Genomic DNA, 19,848 nt, shown 5'->3' on the forward strand with positions numbered 1-19,848 from the left:
CTTCCCTTCCCTTCCCTTCCCTTCCCTTCCCTTCCCTTCCCTTCCCTTCCCTTCCCTTCCCTTCCCTTCCCTTCCCTTCCCTTCCCTTCCCTTCCCTTCCCTTCCCTTCCCTTCCCTTCCCTTCCCTTCCCTTCCCTTCCCTTCCCTTCCCTTCCCTTCCCTTCCCTTCCCTTCCCTTCCTTCTTCTGTGTCTTTGCTGTTCTTAAAATAAATTTGGCCTCTTCTTCTTTAGCACTGATTTTAATGCACCTCTTTTGAACAACATTATTTAATTTCCTAAAACTATATGCAATACCAATCTACAGTAAGTCAAAAAGAGACTTTGGTAACCGTTACTTATTTAAGACTGGAACTCCAAAGCATGTATATTCCCATATATTCTATGTCCACACAATTTGATGTATTTAATTTACCAGTAAAATTATTTTTTAGATAACTGGGATAATACTTCTAGAAGTGTTTTAATCAGGTGCTGAAGCTAGTCTGTTCTCATCTTAATGGGACTTGGAGTGCAGGGCTATCAGTAAACAAAGAAACAAATGAAATAAATCCCATTAATTAGGGTGAAACAGTAACAGAGCAGTTCTGGTTTTACAGATGGGCAAGATGTCTGATTGAATTTCCCAGGCTATGCAGATTGGCTGCAGATGGTGTGGAAAGTGGTCCAGAACTTAGAATTCATATAATCAAAAACATGCTTAGATCCAAACAAGAATGTTTTCCCATGTGATGCTGTATAGCTTGCAACCTTATCACAAGCATTTGGTAACTTTTCAAATCAAATCATAACATAAACCTCACACAACACAGCACTCAACGAGGGCTCTCATTAATGATGCCGTTATATCTAATAATTCAATAACAGCAGAGCTCCTGGAGGCAAGTTAATTTGGCCCCAAGTTATAATTTCTTATTGAAAATGCTGACTGATAAGTGCATGGGCCAACTGGAGACCCGAAGGGAAGAGCATTCACTGAGTAGGTAGTATATGAGCAGCACCTGTTACCATTAAGAAAATAACACTGGAAGAATTTCCTGCCAGTGAAAATGTCCTGAAAAAATCAGCAAGGTATTATTCCATTGTAATACATAATGGTCTCAAGGTCTGAATCTGAAATTTTGGGCACTTCTCTTATATAGACATTAATCATTAATATGATTTTTCTTTTAATAATGACATCTTAGAGAACAATAATCTTTTTGCAAAGGGCACTGTGTAAATATGGTGACATCTTACCCCTTGGAAGGACACTGAGACTCTTCTGCTGACTTCAGAAACCAGCAAATGACTTCCCCCTTCAACCCTCTTCAGCTTGCAAGCTCATACCCCTTTTTATAAGGATGCTGCTTTGATTTTAATTTAAACATAATAAACCCTGTTTGAACAGATATAACAGGCCCCCTGATGCTATTCTGATGTTGTAAAAAGCCAAAAATATATGCAACCACTACCTATGTCTTGTCTGACATAAAAGCTCCTTGCTTCACTATCCTCCTCAGGAAGAATGAGTAAGTCTGCTGAATGCCTGGAGGCAAGTACTGCATGGGAAATAATCCTTTTGTGCTTTTCCTAACACTTGCACCTAGAACTGACCTCAGTTTAACTCACACTGAGACAGGAGATACAACATTTTTCTATGAATTTAACTCAGTGCAGCCTTCACCTCTGCACCAAATCACCTTAATTTAATAGAAGAAATATTAGGATTGACTGAGAACCAGATTCAGTGGCTTTGCAGAGGTGTCCTTAATATGTCAGCCATGCATTTGGGTCTTTTTTCATGATCTCTCCTTTTCCTTTTAGCAATCAGAGATTCAGTCTTCAAATTCTATAATCTTTGAGATAAATATCAATCAGAAAAATTAGCACACTTAGTTATGAAAGACATTAGATCGCATGAAAATACAAAGCAAGACTTGGTAATTAACTGGTATAATGACAGTTGTTAATTTTTGCAGGAACAATTTAGAAAGTTACCCAAGTTCAAGGATTTTTCATTGAGTGTCTTGTAATAGACTGGTGCTGTTTGAAGGTAGCAAAACATCCAGAAGTAGAGCAAGAAGGGATGTAAAAATGAATCTCATATATTAATTTGTACACTCAGCTTCAGAGAGGAATCACATTTTATGTAAAGGCAGTGAGGCTTGTCAGAGAGTTTCACAAAGAATGAGATATCAGTGAAAGTTTAATTTTTATACTCCTCTGTAAAGGTCTTAATTAGCAGGGGATGGTGAAAGTGAACTTGGAGAAAAAAAAAAACACCAGAGACCTTCTGTAAAGAGAAATGCCATTAAATAAACCCCCATCACTTGCCACTTTAAAATTGAACTTGACAAATGATGGGCTAAAGTATAACTGACAGAAATTCTACACTAAGGCACCTCCAGAGCTTATGGGACTCACCAGATCTTGCAGCTGGGAGAAAAAAATATAGAAAGCCATGAAGGAGAAAAAGGGAAAGAGAGAGGGAAAAGGAAAAGGAAAAGGAAAAGGAAAAGGAAAAGGAAAAGGAAAAGGAAAAGGAAAAGGAAAAGGAAAAGGAAAAGGAAAAGGAAAAGCTCATAATTGTATGGAAAATTCACAAGTGAGGCATACCTTGTGAAGGTTTGTCAAGGGGAGTGGGAAAAACCTGTTTGAGATGTAGCTGTCAGCTGCCAGCCACAAGCAGAATAGCTCTGTCAAATTCCATATCCAACAGAAACTGAGTTTCTGGCAGAAATGGAATTTGACAATTTTCCTTACAGCTGGGCTTCAGGGCTAGGGCACTTAGGGAGTAATGCTGTCTATGCAGCAGCTCTGCTTTACTTTCTCTCCTTTTTTTGGCAGATTCAGATAAATTTTGCTTTCTTCCTAGAAGCAGAAGTGAATATGACAAGACTCCTTCCAGTTAAAACTAGAGACACATAATTTTGCATTTTTTTAAATCACAACTAACATTTCCAGCAGAATTGCAATTTAAATTTTGAACAGCTCCAGGTTTTTATGGTGTTGTTGAATTAGAGGAGTCTGGAAATTATAAACTATGTATAAATCTCTGGACAAGAGGCAACATCTGTGGCATGAAATAGTGCTCAAAAGTAATGAAGGATAAATAAACAGCTGTCACTGCATCAGATGATCAGGAAGAAGGTTAAAAGAGGGGAGAAAATGGAAACATATTTTTTGAGCTAGAAGAATTAAACTGTGAAACTTATTAACACAAGTCAGAAAAGCCAATGGATTCAAGACCTGATTCCTCATAGTGATGAAGAAGAGTTCCCATTTAAGACAATGGACCACATGAAAACTCTTGGTTCAGGAAGTCCTTAAACAACAAAAGACAGAATCCAGGAAAAGTTATGGAACATCTATACATCTATCTTGTTTCTTATTCTGTGTCTTTAAGCATTTGAGAACCAGCTACAATCAGACAGAAGGCAAGTGGGGAAATGGACTCTAGGTCCAAACTGCTGCGGCAGCTCAGAGGCACCGACCATTGAAAGCTGCCTTATGTAACTGTGGAAAGAGGTGCAAAGCCCAAAGCCTTAACTGATGTTTATCTGAGCCTTATCTTCAGCTTGTTCAGGAGAGGTTACATATATGAATCATCACATAGGAAGAAACCAAACATTGCCAGACAACAAGCCTACCTGCTAGGTTAGGTCTACCAACATCCCTGCTGAAATATCGCTGATTTTCACACTTCTAATTAAAACTTACAAAGAGTCAGAAGTTTTATTAATGAAAAAAGTCTTGCTTACCACACACTCTTTCCTCTTTTGACTTTATTGTCGTTTCTTCTAAGATGAAACATCTTCAAATATATAACATAAATTACTTTTGAAAGTACTTGATTTGAAGCTGGTTAGGATCAGGTGTTTTCAGTTGACTCTCTCTCTCTTCTTAAGATCAAAAAAAGAGAAAAAGAAATATTCAATAAATCCATTTCCTTAGAAAAGAAATTTCAAACTAAAGAATAGTAGACTGAACAGTACCCCAGAATAATGAAAATTGGTTTCCTATTTTTACCTCAGTTACAAAACATTTTTTTAGCTTTGGCTCACTTGATTCCCCTCTTTTTCTTTTCTCCATTTATAAAATGGCACAACAGTTTCCTGAAATACCATAAAATTCAAAGTTTGAAGCCATCCGAAGACCAAACATGAGCAGTGTAAAAAGAAATAAAACCCCATCAAATGCTTCTATTCCCAAGGACAGTGAGATAATTATTAAAAAGTCTGAATGGGAATACTTAGCTTGAATTAATTTCATGAAAAATTGTAAAAATATCTGGATGGGGCTGCTTACCTTGAATTTACTTTATAATTAATGCTTGCAATTTTTTGTGTCACTGGAACCAGTTTTTTTAATAAAACAGTGGTTTTCTGCACAGTGAACTTTTTCAAACTCTTTGTCATTGCAGAATAGCATTTCATGAGGGTGATCTATGCTTTAGTTGTCTTTAAAATTGAGATTTTGGGTAAAGATATGTGCATAAGAACAAGCAGACTTTTGAAGGCTATGACACGTTTCAGTTTTATTGCATGTTTTAAGAAAGAAGACCCTGGAGATGAATGCCAACTGGGTGGTCAAACTTATATTTGAAAGTGTGCTATATTCAAAGTAGCTGATAATAAATGCTAAGATGGTCACTGCTTGGATGCACTTCCTAGCAAAAATCTGTGTGCTCACACAGGAGAAGGAATGTTTATATTGAGTTGAACAATAACCACATGCAAAGTCCTCAGCATCCTTTTAGACCTGTAATCCTTAATAAGGATTTGGTTCTTAATAAGGCTCTGGTTCTTAATAGCATCATGCTATAGATGATCTCATAAACTACAGACACATCTCATGGCTTCTGCACCCAGAAGATCACAACCTTCAAGTAGCTTGACAATGTCATTGCCGGAGTTCAAATTATAAAATCAGTAAAACGAGATGGGAAACCTAGCATTGTATGTGCTGCTAGAAGATCATGTATAGGTTGACATAAATGTTAAGCCTCCATATAAAATGATAACATTTCAGCACATAGGGGTTAAATTAAAAAAAATAAAAAATAGAAATTTAAAAAATAAAATCTACAGATCTGGGAGTTACCCTTGAAATCTACCAAGTTCAAAGGTAGACTTTGACTTAGTTCTTCCATCCCTAGGAAGAACTAAAAAAAAAAATAAAAATACTTCTGTCCAAGGTATGCTCATGTCCCAGTAACTATCATGTTTTACATGCCTGAAGTTCATGCTCCTTCAAGTATTGGACTGTGTTAAACTTTTGCTAGCACCTTTCCCTGGCATCTGCACAAAAGAGCAGACTCACTTAACCTAGCTGAGCACATCCAAGTGAGATGTATAAATTAGCAGTATAGTAATTTTAAGGAGAAGCTCACTTCACCCGCCACTTAATCATGATCTCCATAATTGGTGGAGGTACATACCTCTAGGAGACTCATCCCATTCTAGACCAACATCTAAAACAGATAAACTGAGTCACCTCTGCTCACATCTTCTGAACACATAAGGAATTTATTATTATCATCAAGACATAGATAAATTAGATAGCCATTATGAATGAGATGGGAAAACCTCTATAATCATTTGTAGTTAAGGAACAAAGGCAGGACCCATGGATGAAACAGTCACTTACCCACTGAATCACCCTCTGGGACACAATGTTCTCTATTCAGTGACATTTAGAATAGATTAACTTCTGTTGTGAAGCTGCCCTTTGCCTTTTTTTTCCCCCCTTCAATGAAAAATGTAGCTTGAAAAGATTTTTGTTTCAAGATTAAAAAAATCTCAGATAAAACCTCATTTCCCCCCCATTTTTTATGATTGTTCATTAAAAAAAAAAAAACAAAAACAAAAAAGCAAACCAAATCATGGCTTCTAATCAGAATATTTTGGGGTTTCTTTGAGACTGATTTGTGAAAATCTGAAAAATATTTTTTTAGTAATTTCTATTTCAATCATCTGTGATTTAAAAATCTATCTGAAATATGATATATACTATTCTAGTAGTTTAAAAACTGCAGCTGCCTTTATAGGAACATAGTTAGTACTCTGTCTATGGTGCTTTGGCCAAATTCCAACACAAGTAATTACATTTACATACCTAAATTCACCGTGGTTATTTCATCTGGATACTGCAATATTAGGTAAGCTGGTTTAGCTAATTTAGCACCCACATGAACAGCATAGGTTCAAAAGTTCAACCGAAACTTTATTAGGTTTGCAGTCTGCTTAATAATACTTAGCACTTAATTAATCTGCACAACACCCTTGTGAGCTACTTAAGTTAGTATTACCAGGAGAGTCTGTGAAAAGGGAACAAAAAGACAGGAAGAAAAATGTCCATCCTATAATGCCATCTCTCAAATACGTGTTCAGGTGCCTATAGTACTTATTTTTAGTTCAATGTTATTTAGTCTTGAAAAGACATTAAATCAAAGAATAGCAGACAGAAGGCAATGTGACAGTCTACCCCATTTTTGGTGTGCCTCTGCACATGTCCAAAAAATCTGAAAAAAAGAACACATTCTCATTTTCTTTTACATGTACGGAAACACTGGATACATCTGTTGAGCAGGGAAATCTGTGATGGGGGAAAAGAAGCCAACAATAACAATAAGGTAATATTGGAATAACATGAGTACCTGATTGATTTACTTATACCACTGATGCATGTTATCACAAAGGGCAACCTGCAGAGCAAACAAAGACCAAATAATAAAGAATTTATAATTTTTAATAAAAATCACTGAGTCCCATCCTCTGATAGATGAGAAATCTTCTGTGCAACAATTCCTATGTCAGCACCAGGTCAGTAAACAGGCTGGTGTAATAGTAGGTATATCCAAATGCAAAAGGGGTAGTGAAACTGCAGGTTATCTGAGAAGCTGCCATGTGAGAATGAAGCAGGTGGAGGAGGTCTCATAGGCACTTCTAAGTTTGCTCTATACTTCTGCCTAAACCCTTCATTGCCTAGAGAAGTATTCAAAATGCCTAGAAATTGTTACTCTCTTTTTGTGCCTCCTGTCTTGTGGGAATTATTTTCTGAGTTGTTTCTTGAAATCCTACTGATTGATTCAGTTCCACCCATCAAGACAGACTTCAAGTCCTTAAGTCCTGTTTTCCATCTAACTGTACCATCATTTTTGTGCCACTGGTAGGGACACAGCTTTTCTATGCTGCAGGGAACTCTGTAAGAGAACACCATGGAAGTCTAAATCTAGGCTGTAAAGGGACTTGTGGAACTGTGGATATGCATAATATATAAACAAGGTTGAAACAGCAGAAGAAACAGAGATTTCTTTTTCTTTTGAAGATTATGACTGCAATTAAACTCAAAGGTAGTCACAGACCACCGTCTGTATGGACTTAAAATTAGGTTTAGATATGGTCCCTTTCACAGTAGGAACCTCTAACACTTTCAATAATTTTATGTTCACAGAATGCTTAATGTAAGAAATTAATGTGTTTTCATATATGGTGGAATGGTGCACACACACAAAAAATAAAATTATTTGCTAAAGAAAACACTTAGAATAAATGTAAGTTGTATGTAAGTAAATGTCTAGTCCCTAGGGGAACCTCTAGTTACTGCAAATCTTTCTGCCCCACTTGACTCTTGATTTTCAATAAGTCTTACAGGCAAGACTGTTGCAACATCATTGCATCACTCATGCCACAAGGTGAGAAATCCAGGACACGATCCTTCTAGAAGATCCATGAAGATAAAACTACAGGCTTGAGGTACTCTCTGACTTCAGGTTGGTCTTCACAGAGATGAGGGATAATCCTTTGTCGAAGATGAGCAGCAGACATAAATATCTGCATGACAAAGGAATTATGAAGTGTCTGGTATGTATCAAATAGGATAACTGCAAAACTGACATGGTTTTGTGATTTCATCTTGGTTTTACTCATCCACTTTGTCTGCCCCATTACTCTTGCTCTTCTTCACTGCTCTAGGGAAATTAATTTCTTCCTCTCCTAAATTATTTGATATGGGAGAATCATGTCAAGAATATATATATTCTATATATAATATATATAGAATATATAGAATATATAAGAATATATAATATATATATATGATATATATACATATATCATAAGGATGTCTGAAGGAAACTCTTGTGATCCTTGGCTTTCTTGAGACCAGAGAGTATTTATATATATAAAATAACATCTTCAAAGTATTATGTTGACTTAGAGAATAAATATCAAGGATAAACAGAATAGTCAAGCCTTTTCCTACCTGAAACTGCACATTGTTGTCATAATAAATTGCTTCAATCTTTCTTTCATGCATTTAGTGAATTTTGTAAATCTGTCTTGACTTAACACTAATTTCTTCACTGAAGCTTTAAAGAAAGGGAGGGTTACACCTTTTGATCCCCAAGACATTCAGCACATCAGCAAGCTTTCCTGGAAGAAGTGAACAGTTCTTATATTTTAGTGCTTCAACAACATGCTAGAAATGAAGGGTTTTTTCATGCCATTGGCACTTGAAACTGAAATTAATTTCAAAACACTGTAATTAAACTACTAGGAAAAGTGTATTGAAAGAGATTTTGTAGCCATTCAGTATACCTGAAGGCATGATAAATCTTCCATCCCTGTATAAAAAATGCATCTTATTATTCACCCAAATCCACAGCAACAAGATGTACAACTAGAGATGTAGTGCAGTTTAGGGAAAGTCCAAAGGAAAAAGTTTCCTGCATTTTGAGAAAAGTATCACTGAGACCATTGAGGGTCAGAAGAACTTAAGTCTTTTCACACAGTGCTTCTGAAAAGCCCTCATTTTTCTGGGTGTAATCAAGTTTTTCCAGCCAGGCTGATTACTTCAGACTCCCTGCAAATTCTGCTAGAGGAGAAAGAAGAGGAAAAAAAAAAACAAACATATTTTCAATTCGAGGACTAGGATTTAATTTTCCATCTTAAAAGTCCGTCTTCTCTACCCTCCAAACCTGGTTGAAGGCCACACCTCTCTGTCAGTAGCAGTTAAAGTTGAGACAAAATTCCTCCATGGGAAACATTAATGCAATCAAATAGCACTCTACAGAGGGACTTAAAAGTAACAGGGATAAAAGACACAAATAGAGATGAGGCCTGAGAAGAGGGAATCAGAATGACGATAGTTTTTTAAAGAGGAAACGGAGGGTGGGAATTCATCAAACTAGGTCCACAGGTAGAGTCAGAACAATTAATGTGCACCATGGATGCACGCCGCTCTCTCTCTTTCCTCCCATCAAAGGGCTCCCTGTGCCTCACCACTTTTTGTGCTGCTGATTCAGGACACCGGCTCTACAACTGGGTCAACTACCCAGCCAACTCTTTTTGACTTTGCCTTGTAATTATCTCTATTCTCCCTTCTCTTTTGGAGCTGTGTCCTGGTACTCTATACTTGGTCCTCCCTAAAAAGAGCAGGGTGTATTTGTTTGGTTTTTCTAGGTTGCCCTTGCTGCACTATTTCTGTACCGCTGTAGAGAGAATTGTGTTCCATTGGTTGCTTCTGTTTCATTACCTAAAAATACCTACTCTGTGGTCTACCAGTGATGCATTGCACAGTGAGCAAATGGATAAACTTCTTCTGAGAAGACTATAATGGAGAAAAAAAAATAATTTATTTTGTTAGACATGGCAAGTTACTGCCAAAAATAATGTTACATTTCCTCTCATAACTACTGCTGGCCCACGAATAACAACATTTATCCAAAGCTTTAATATTTGATATAATTAACTGGACAGACAAAAGTTGTCAGAATTGTCATAGGAGCACAATCCAGAAATTTACCATATACCACAAAACATGAACACCTTTGTGGTTTTGTTGGGAAATTTGCACTTTGTACATTGCATTCCACCCGTGGGCCCTTCTGTCAGGCTTCACCTCATACTTTGTTGCTTTTTGTTTTTTTTTTAAATTTATTCCAAATGGTTTTGCCTTTTCTCTGGATGTCGGGGTTTATTTGTCCTACTTCCAAGCAGACAATAGGGATCTCCAGCAGATCAAACAGACCTCACCATCCAGCAGGTCTGAACAGCGGAGTCAGGCAGCGACTCCACCTTTGTTCTGTCACCTAGCATGTCCTTATGACCATTCCTGATCCTCTAGATAAAGCTCTTTCTGAAGTTTCCTCTCCCCCCTCATGTCTTTTTTTCTGAGGGAACCAGAACTCAGGGGAAGGAATGACAAGCAATTCCCACCTTCACATGCAGCTAGGACATCACCAACCCACACACACAAGAGCAAGACTGCAGAGTTATCTCTGGTAATAAATGGGCAGTTTCATTACCATTCCCAGCTCAGAAAAACCTGCACTCTTCCACCATTGTTCCCTCTCTAAGCACACACACACGCTGTCTCATTGACCTTTCTGACATTTTTAGGCTGCAAATTCTCTCATTATTACCTATTTAGTTTTCTCAGACTGCTGCTCACAACCTGATCTCTGCTCTCAGGTGAATGTCCAGCTGGAAAAAATAAGCTTCCTCTTCAGTTCCATCCTGGTTTTAATCTGTTGCTGTCGCAATAAATCCCCTGTGGAGGTTTTCTTACTTCCTATTGTTTTCCCTCATCTGCAATAAACCTCACAAATATTAATCTCTTTTGGTCCTGATTTTCCCTTGCCTCCCATCTTTTATTTGTCTAAAATGCCTGCCAGGACTTTTCACACTTCATCATGTCTCCAGCAATACCGGCTCTGGGCCAATGCCAGAGACTGCAACTTGACAAAATATGTTGCAAGGTGGCTTTTCTTCCACACCGTCTGCAGCTGTCATCTTCTCTCAGGGCCTGATACTACAAATTAGGCAGAGCTGGCAGGAGACCATAAGTTTTTTACCTTCCAAAAGTTAGATTGGGAACAGAATTGCCAGGGAATTTTCCTTTTAGCTCCTTGCATGTGGGATAAGCATCCTGGGAATCGAGGTACTGCTTTATGCTGACATTTTCCTCTCCTTTTGTTTATTGTGCTGTGCCAACATGTACAGATACCATTATATGCAATGGCTAGTCAATTTGCAGGCATCACTTCATGCCATGCTGGCCTGGACTGTGAAATTTCTTCAAGAGTGGATAAAACTCAGAGGGAATATATTAGAAGACCATCAGCTTCATGCTGCAGTAGGTGCAAGAGTAAATAATTTGGGACCCAAGGAGGTTTTGGTTCATTGACCAGTTCACTGTGAGCAGGCAGATAGAATAGATGTTTGTATATCCTAGCAATTTCTCTGTCAAACACATGCTATAGGCTCTAGGTTTTGTAGATCTACATTTTTTTAGACCAAAAGCTAGAAGTGATGTGCTATGTATAGCTTGAGTTGGGAAGCATCACAGCTACTTCATGACCTTACTTAGTCTGCAAGTATGTAGGTGCATTTTGTCTAGCTGGATTAGTAAGAATGAAAAAAAAATCTTTTTCTGTTATTGGGGTTTTTTACGAGTTTGGGGGGCAGATTGATTGATTGATTGGTTGGTTGGTTGGTTGGGTTTTGGGGGTTTGTTTTGGTTTCTTTTGGTTTTTTTTTTTAATTTTTATTAAGGTTACAAATCAGGATATATGTAAGAAAAGACAAAACACCACTCAACTAAATCCAGTTATCTTTTAGAGCTCTGTCTGGTCCAAACCTGAGCAGGAAAGACCTTCCTACATAAAAAGCTGTCTCAGGACTCCCCACCAACATGAAGAAGGTGAGCTGCACTGCCTGCTAAAGACTTGCCAACTGGAGGCTCTCACGTTGTTGGCTTACAGCCCTATAGCTTGTGCTTCGATCCTTAGAAAAACACAGAGAATAGTGATAGCAAAGCAATGTGCAAAATTTAACCTGGTAATATAGTGGAGAGCTGGTAGCTTAGTGCAAAGAGATACTGGAAAAATTGAAAAAAAAAAAAAGATACTCATTCTGTGATGGTATCAAACATCTTCTAAAGCAAAAGTAATAACTTTTCAATGTCTGAGGTTCCCATGGGATGAGTGGTGTCTGGCAATGTTGATTTAATAGCATTTGAAAAAGGGATGAGCAGTGACTGAGAGAAGACTTAAGTGGCTACTAAATGTAAAAGGAAGGCTTCTGGAGGCTCTGGAGATCCCCTTTGAGCTCATTCCTTCAGTCACATCTTATCTTAAAGCAGATCTCCCATTTGACCCATGCTTTCTCAGAATTTTTTTTTTTGTTCTTATTTTCCTGGTATTGCATTATGATTTTGCTGTTTTTTAAAAAAATCTAGTTTCCTTAAGTTAATTTATAAATTCTGATTAAAAACCCTATAGCAAATTATAAGCAGTGTAAATAAATTAATCTCTCTTGACTTCAGTAGGGTTTGGTTGATTTCTGGACAGATTATCTATATTTATAGATATATCCAGTGGGGATATAAAGTAATCTTTCCTTGGACTGGTTCAGCAGCCTGATACAAAGAGAATCAGCAATCTTGGACATCCTCCATAGCTCTGATTCTGATCTGTTTTGTGACCTTCTGCAAGTTACTTCATTTCCCTCAACTGTTAATTCCTTTCCTTTACTTAAAAGTTTTATGAAAGACTTCCTGTCGGAGAGTCTGTATTTTGATGCATAATCTTCAACTTCCTACAATAATCACAGCCTCAGTCTCACCACACATTACTGTAAAACAAATAAGCAATAATAATGACTGGTTCATGCGATGGTGACAAACTGAGAAGAAAATTTTTCCCAGGATGCTTCTTCAGCTAATGTATGCCTATATTTATTTGAAGAAAGCAAAGCATATCCTTGTGGGACCATTACCCACGTACAGCCAGAAGACATACCAGTCCCAGTGGAATGCCAGTTATGAAAACTACAAAAATAATCCAACAGGAGAACACATTTAAGTTTCTAGTTTGAAAGATTGAAACATTTTTGCCGGCATGAAAATCTCTTTTTAAAGCATACTCATGTTATTTGATAGTTTGAAAGAGAAAAAAAACTAAGATGAAAACATAAATATTTGAAAATCTGCTACTGTTCTCTGCGTGTTCATTAACACTCCTCATCCCAAAGTTTATTGGTTACATGGTTAGATCAAACAGTTCACAGAAACTGAAGTGAATACATCAGTGTGAAATGGACTATTTGCTTTTTTCCGCTTGGATACCTTTGTTTCAATTTTTATTATATACAAAGATTAACCCTCAATAATACCTATTATTTCCAAACTGGCAGCATGTTGCTCTTTTTTTCCCAGAGCCTCCCACCAATACATAAGACATGCAAAATACCACTTTGCTCAAGATCAATATAATCATACATTTTTCATCCTATTTAGTACATTATGGCATTTCTACACTGGCAGGGCTGCACTGTATTCAGCAGAGATAAAGAATCAATGAAAATATTGCATCACGTGGTCCTTTCAATGTATGGTATCTCCATCCCAGAAACATGCTTCACGTTTTTACTGATTTTCAGCTGTCTTTTTACTAAGTTAAATTGATCTCTGTGTCTTTTACTAGAAGATGTTTCCTCTAGTCTTTGGCTCAGAACATTGCTACTCTGTATCACATCTTATTTTTCAACTTTCATCTGAAAATGGTAAAAATTAGATCTATTGCTTCCACCAGTGATTTATACAAGAGCAAAGAGATCCTTCCATAGATCATCCTATTCATTGGCTTTTGGCTTAGAAACTATGAATCACTCTGTCTTTTTTGCCCTAGTTTCACACAATAATCTGTATTTTGTTGTTAGCTCACTGTGATACTCCAAGCTCTTCAGGATCTGTTTTCGCAAGAATGTGAAAAGAAGAACTTAAAGTCCAGAAAATGTTAAAAATGGAGAGAACTGGAAGGACACAGACGCGGCAGTGGAAGTCAGGTCCTTCTTGTGGGTCTGAACCCACACTGTATGCTTGCCCCAGCAAAAATAGATATTTTAAAAAGTTTACATTCCTTTCTGTGGGGAAGAGTGTAAAACAGATGTTTTCAAAAGTTGATAAATTCTGTTATGGGACAGGTTTGTAAAAGACATAAGTGAACTTGCACCTGAAGATAAATCTCTTTCCCTTGTTTTGATGAAAGCTACTATGTTTTCTGACAGTTACATTTTGATGATATTATTCTGTGTCAGCCTTGTGCCTTCACCTGCCTCTTCTATGAAAATTCTTTAGACATCTTTTATTTTTTTGGCCCTGAATATGCATTTTGTACTTGGATGCATTAAAGAACAATTTAGTTTAACAATCTCAGTTTACAAAGTGTATGTCTGTAGGGCTATCTTGTTAAATGCAAAAATTTTTCTATATTTTTTGCAACTTGCCAAAGTTAGAAGTACTGATATCATATTTATTCTTAGCCCATGGAATCCTAGAATCGTGGAAAGCCTTGGCTTGGAAGAAGCCTTAAAGATCATCCAGTTCCAATCCCTCTGCCATGAGCAAGGACACCTTCCATCTTCCACATGACTCCATCCAACTTGGCCTTGAACACTTCCAGGAATGGGGCACCCACTTCTCTGGGCTACCAGTGCCAGTGCCTCACCACTCTCAAAGCAAAGAATTTTTCCTAATATCTAGTCAAAACTTACTCTTTTTTAAGTTAGAAGCCATTCCCCCTTGTTGTTTTCCTACATGAACTTGTAAAGAGTGTCTCTTATCAGAGATCAAAATATTTTAAAAAAATAGTTGAACCTAATCCATAGAACTGGAGGACAAAATGAGAAATATTTCCACTTGATTAATTATTGAGATCAAAATTTGGACTACAGTAGTCACCCAATTCATGTTTTGGGTTTTTTTTCCTACAGTATTATAATCTTACTCTTCATTGAAACCAGGGTTAAGACTGGACAGATCATTCTTACAATAAGTCATGGAATTTTGTGCAATTATAGGCAATGATGATTCAGCTTTTCAAGGGCCCTGTTAGGGATTTACTACTGAATTTTCTTAATGCCTTGTGAAAATGCTGGACCCTACTAAATTAGCATTTTAATCCGAGTCTCCTAGAAATTTATTTACAAGTCACACGTGAGGGCAAGACATATTTCTACACATAACATTTCCTCCTCCTCACACATACCATGTGACTATGTGTCAAAAAACTTGCAATTTGTCTGTGCAGAACCTTTCACTCAGAGTTTAGGATATTTGCTAGAAATGTAGCATGCATTTGTCTCCACCAACGTAATGGAAATGGAGCAAGAGTCAGCTGAAGCTATCATTCCTTCACTCTGCTTTTCACCAAATACTAAACCAAGGGTAAACTCTTGTACCAGATGTTCATATCATGGTATTAGGAGGCCAGAGAATACAGGAAAAGTTTCTCACCATCTTATTATTATTAATGCTAACTTCTCTGCAATAATAGTACTCATACATTAATGTTTTGCACTGATTAAAATCTGTCTGGAATATTTCAGAAGGGTGAGGTTTTTTCCAACTGACTGGGGGGTTTCATTCCTTTCTCTTTTTCTTTAAATAATCAGGGAAAAAAAAGCAACCTTATTTTGATTAATTGAATAGTTTCCATAGCAGCTGTGAGCCAGGTGGCTGGAACCAGTTACTTAGAATGCTAACGTAAGAGTAATTAGTTTATTTTTAATCTTTCAATTCTATGGGAGTGGAGTTTAATGTGTTAATGGGAGAGGTTTTGTCAAGAAGTGTCTTGACTAATCTGTTATTACCATTTAGTTTTATTGATGAAGCTCAGTCTTTATATGAAAAGAAAATGAGTGGAAAATTCTGAGGCAGGGCAAGCTACAATTTTCATTCTGGCTTAAAAGACCCTAAAGGGCTTTTTTACTATTTTTTATCAAGATTTTTTATATAACTGAAAACCTGAGGGATTTGGTTCAAAGAACGACTTGTGTTCATGCAGAAGGACCTGCTCAAACACAGCAAAAAAAAGGCATTAATTGCAGAATGTGAAGAGCTGGAAAACATATTAACTGTTTCATTCTTCTACCACCTCTTATTGTTGAGGGAAGGCTGATTTTGATTATTTTACAATGTGTACATTTGCTGAGCAAAAAAAATTTTATTACTTAATAGTGTGTTTCTTGACTCCCCAACCCCCCATTTTGTCTCTAAATTTGACGAACTTCTGGTTTTAGTTTTAAAGCTACTTGTTAAGTTACCTAGTTTTCCAGATTAAATAAATACAATTTTTTGCTTAAAACATGAAAATGGATCGATGCATCATTTCAGCATTTTCCATGTTCTGTGAAAGGTTTCTTTTCTGTGGATTAAGGCCAATTAGCAGATGGAGATTTGTGAGCTGGAGAAAGTCCAAGGGGGAGGAGGTGTTTTCTTTCAACTAGAGGCTCACTGACTTTACATCTACTATCAGCTAAATATTTTATTAGAAGAAAAATCCCTTCTCGGGGATACTCTTACTACTGTTTCCCCCCAGCATGTTCTAAAGCTACCTGAACAACTGAAGAATGAGTTTTCCAGAGCTGTGCTCTGCTAGACAAGGATAAGCCCAAATTCAGGCTGCTTACCCTATTTCCTGACTTGGGCATAGTTGTTTCTTCCCTGTAACAGAGGAGCTGTAGGTTTGCAGCTAACTTTAGGAAAGGCTTAGAACTGCTCCTGATCGTCTTGACTTTATCTGAATTAGAAAGATGAGTCAGGTAACCAGGACAAGTTCAGACTGTGCTTGTGATCTGCTGCCCTTGTACATCAGTTGTGCAGGCTGTGGCTGCATTTGCTTCAGCTTTCTGATTCTAATTGGACACATAATTCTGGATTGAATCTCTTATTTGCCATAATTTATTGAGCTTTGCTTCACGGCACAGAGCACAGTCCCAAGGCACCTTTTGGGTCAGAGTTAACAACATATGCTCCAGAAGCACACCTATTGAATTCTCATCTTCAGAAGGTGGTCAGTTCAAGGGAAAAGGAACAACCCAAACGAGCACAGTGTTTATACCCCGTCCTCAGCACCAACAGTTTCACTCTACAGATCTCTTTGTTGGGTCTCACCACCCACTGCTGAAGTCAGAGGCTAACAGAGAAAGAAAAATAAACCATACAAACAAAATGTTTCTATACAGTTAAAAAAACCCCAAAAGGTTTATTTCATCTTCACTTTTGATCCTCTTCATTAACTACTGTGAAAAGTCCCTAGCCCATGGCAGGACTCTTGCCCTCAGCTATGTAAAGATTTTTTTTTTTCTGGGAAATTGCTTGTTCTTATACACCTAAGAGGTACCACAGAGTATGGCAAGAATTACAGGATATGGGTGACTCTGTGTCTTCACTATGATGCCAGAGGTGACAAAGCATTGCCTTAGCAGGGCAGAAAATGATTCTTTGCCTGTTTCCAACACTGTTGAAAGAGGAAATGCACCTTCACCCAACTGAGTGCTTTAAAGAATTGTCTGCCATCAACTGGATTCTGCCAAAGGGGTTAGAAAACAACAAAGCAATAAAGAGGATTCTGATTCTGGCCCAATCAAGATCTAGAAACACAATATCTAGGTTGGGTATAAATAAAATGCCTAAATAACTTTCATTAAACTCTTTTAAATTTACTATTTCAAAAAGAGCTTTTGATTAAACCTAAGTTGTAGAGGTCATCTAATGTTAGACAAGTATTATATACCACTACATGACTCTGCATCCACTATCACTACATTGTTAAATGGTAGGATTTTTGTAACCAGGTATTTAATGCTAAAATAATTATGTAGATATGGCCAGCATTTTCAAATGCATAATAAATAAATGTTCAACAAAGTTTTCATTGCACTTGTTATCACTTATTTTGAATCTTCTCAATGCATATAGACACTTCTGCATTTATTTAAAAAGGTATGAAGGAGCAATAAACTGGGTCATCTCAGTCTGAGCTCCTAGACTACCTCCTTCCTCCTTTGTTGTTCTCTCTCTGGACCCTCTTCCCACACCCACCATCTCCCATTTTCTTGCATGTGCTGCTCAGTGAACATCATTTGAAGAGCAGTTAATTGTAACCCACATCCTTCCCTAACTGAGCAGGTGTGGTCCAGTCACTGTAGTAAGCAGGCTGATAGCCTTCTCTTAAAAAAAAAATAAAGAAAACAATGCCAAAGCCTTCAACAAAGAGCAACACTAATGAAAGTTCAAATGTTTTCTTTCTTTTTTCTTTAGTGGATGTAAAAAGGCTCTTGTCTTCTTACATAATATAAATAGCTTGGTTTTGTCTTGCTGTATTATAGTGACAAAACTTTCATTTTATTCAAATAATGATCTGAAAATAGCAAATACTATAGATTCCAGGGTGAGGGAGTGGTCAATATGGGCGAGGTTCATTTGGTGAAAGAAAAGGATAATATTAAACAAAAGGAAGAGGGAGCATCAGTGGCTACTAGGATATCAAGGATATTTTTTGACCTTGAAGAACCCATCTGTGCTTCCAAACATAAATATGTGAAGGTGAGAGGTCTCCTGTTATACAGGTAGGACAAACAAGGCTGATTCTTATCCAGCTGAGCTGGTTCTGTTGCTTTGAACTCACTGGAAATATAAAGCATTCCATTCCAAAACTGCTGCATTTCTTGGTTTGATCAGTCAGTTGGTTTTCTCTTCCCTTGAAGTATTTTTGGACTGCACCTTCAGAGAATATTTAACTCTTCTTCATCCACACTGTAAAGTGTGAAGGGTGTTAACAGAATGATTTTTCTTAACCGTAGTAAAATCTACAAAAACTAATGTAAGCATTTGTTGAAACATTCATTGAACCTGATAATTATTTACAAAATATTCCATGTAGTGGAAGGGTGAAATTCTTCAAATAATTCTATTTTCAAAGAGTAAAATGTCAAGATTTTACATCAGATTTTAAACCTACAGATTTAGGTTTGGGCTGGAGAGGTGTCAAATTCTGTGATTCTCAAAGAAGACAATACTGCTGAACACGACCCATTAAAAAAACCTATTTCTACTAGTGTCTGAATTTATATTAAAAATAAAAATTAAATGTGACATCTCCACCCTGTCATGAAGCTGTCTTAGTCCTCACTATAGTCCTGAATCTGGGGATGAGGGTTATGGAATTCTTTTCGTGCCTTCTCAGACTCCATTCTCAGGGGGTTGTATTCCTGTCGTGCCTTGCTTGATTATTGAGATAAAAGATATTGCTGTAGAAAGGCTGGAGGGTTGCAGAAATCAACGAAGCCACATTAATTTGCCACAGCTGAGTCTCTGACTCTTGACTTACCCTTTTATCTATCTTGTGATGTATGGCTCTCCTTCTCCATTCCTGAAATCTGCAGCCTTTTCCAAGGTAATTCTAGGAATCCTTCTAAGGAATTATATTCTACCATAATTGCAATTTATTATATCAATTTCTATGTTTTTATTAAGAAATAAATGAATAAATATATGCATGTACAAGTCTATATACCTAACAGAAGATGCACCAGAACAGCTGTTGGCACTGACAAATGATTGTATTTGCCAGTGGAGCTATATCTACTTAAAAAGACTTAGAAAAAAGGCCAGTTTTATTAAAAAAAATGTGTGGATGGATAGAGGTGTAGGTGTATGTGTCAGTGGAAGTTTATTTTCTCACTGATCGGCCAGCGGCTTTTTTCTAAATATTTTCTTTTTCTCCTTTGAGAAAAGCAATTCAATACAAAGCTACTGTATCTTGAGATTGAAAATGAACATGTATTACTTTAAATTTTCATTATGTGCTATGTTTTGTGGTTTACTGTTGCACCTTTGGAAACACAATCAAAATGAATTCTAGAAAACGCAATGGTAAAAATAAGAAAAATCATATCAAGAAAATGCTGTAGGTTTAATGTCATTATTATTTAAACAGCAGCTTCCTGTCCTAATAATATAAAGTGAACAGTGACAGCTGCTCGTTGATTGAAGATATCAATAGACACTGTCATTTACTT

General features: G+C 37.0%; 1 pseudogene; it reads left to right on the forward strand.

The window, feature by feature from the left end:
* LOC134057862 (uncharacterized) overlaps nt 1-19,848 on the forward strand; it is a 201,953-nt pseudogene that overhangs the window by 165,850 nt on the left and 16,255 nt on the right.

Source organism: Cinclus cinclus, chromosome 2 (assembly GCF_963662255.1).
Source record: "Cinclus cinclus chromosome 2, bCinCin1.1, whole genome shotgun sequence".
NCBI classification, from domain to species: Eukaryota; Metazoa; Chordata; class Aves; order Passeriformes; family Cinclidae; genus Cinclus; species Cinclus cinclus.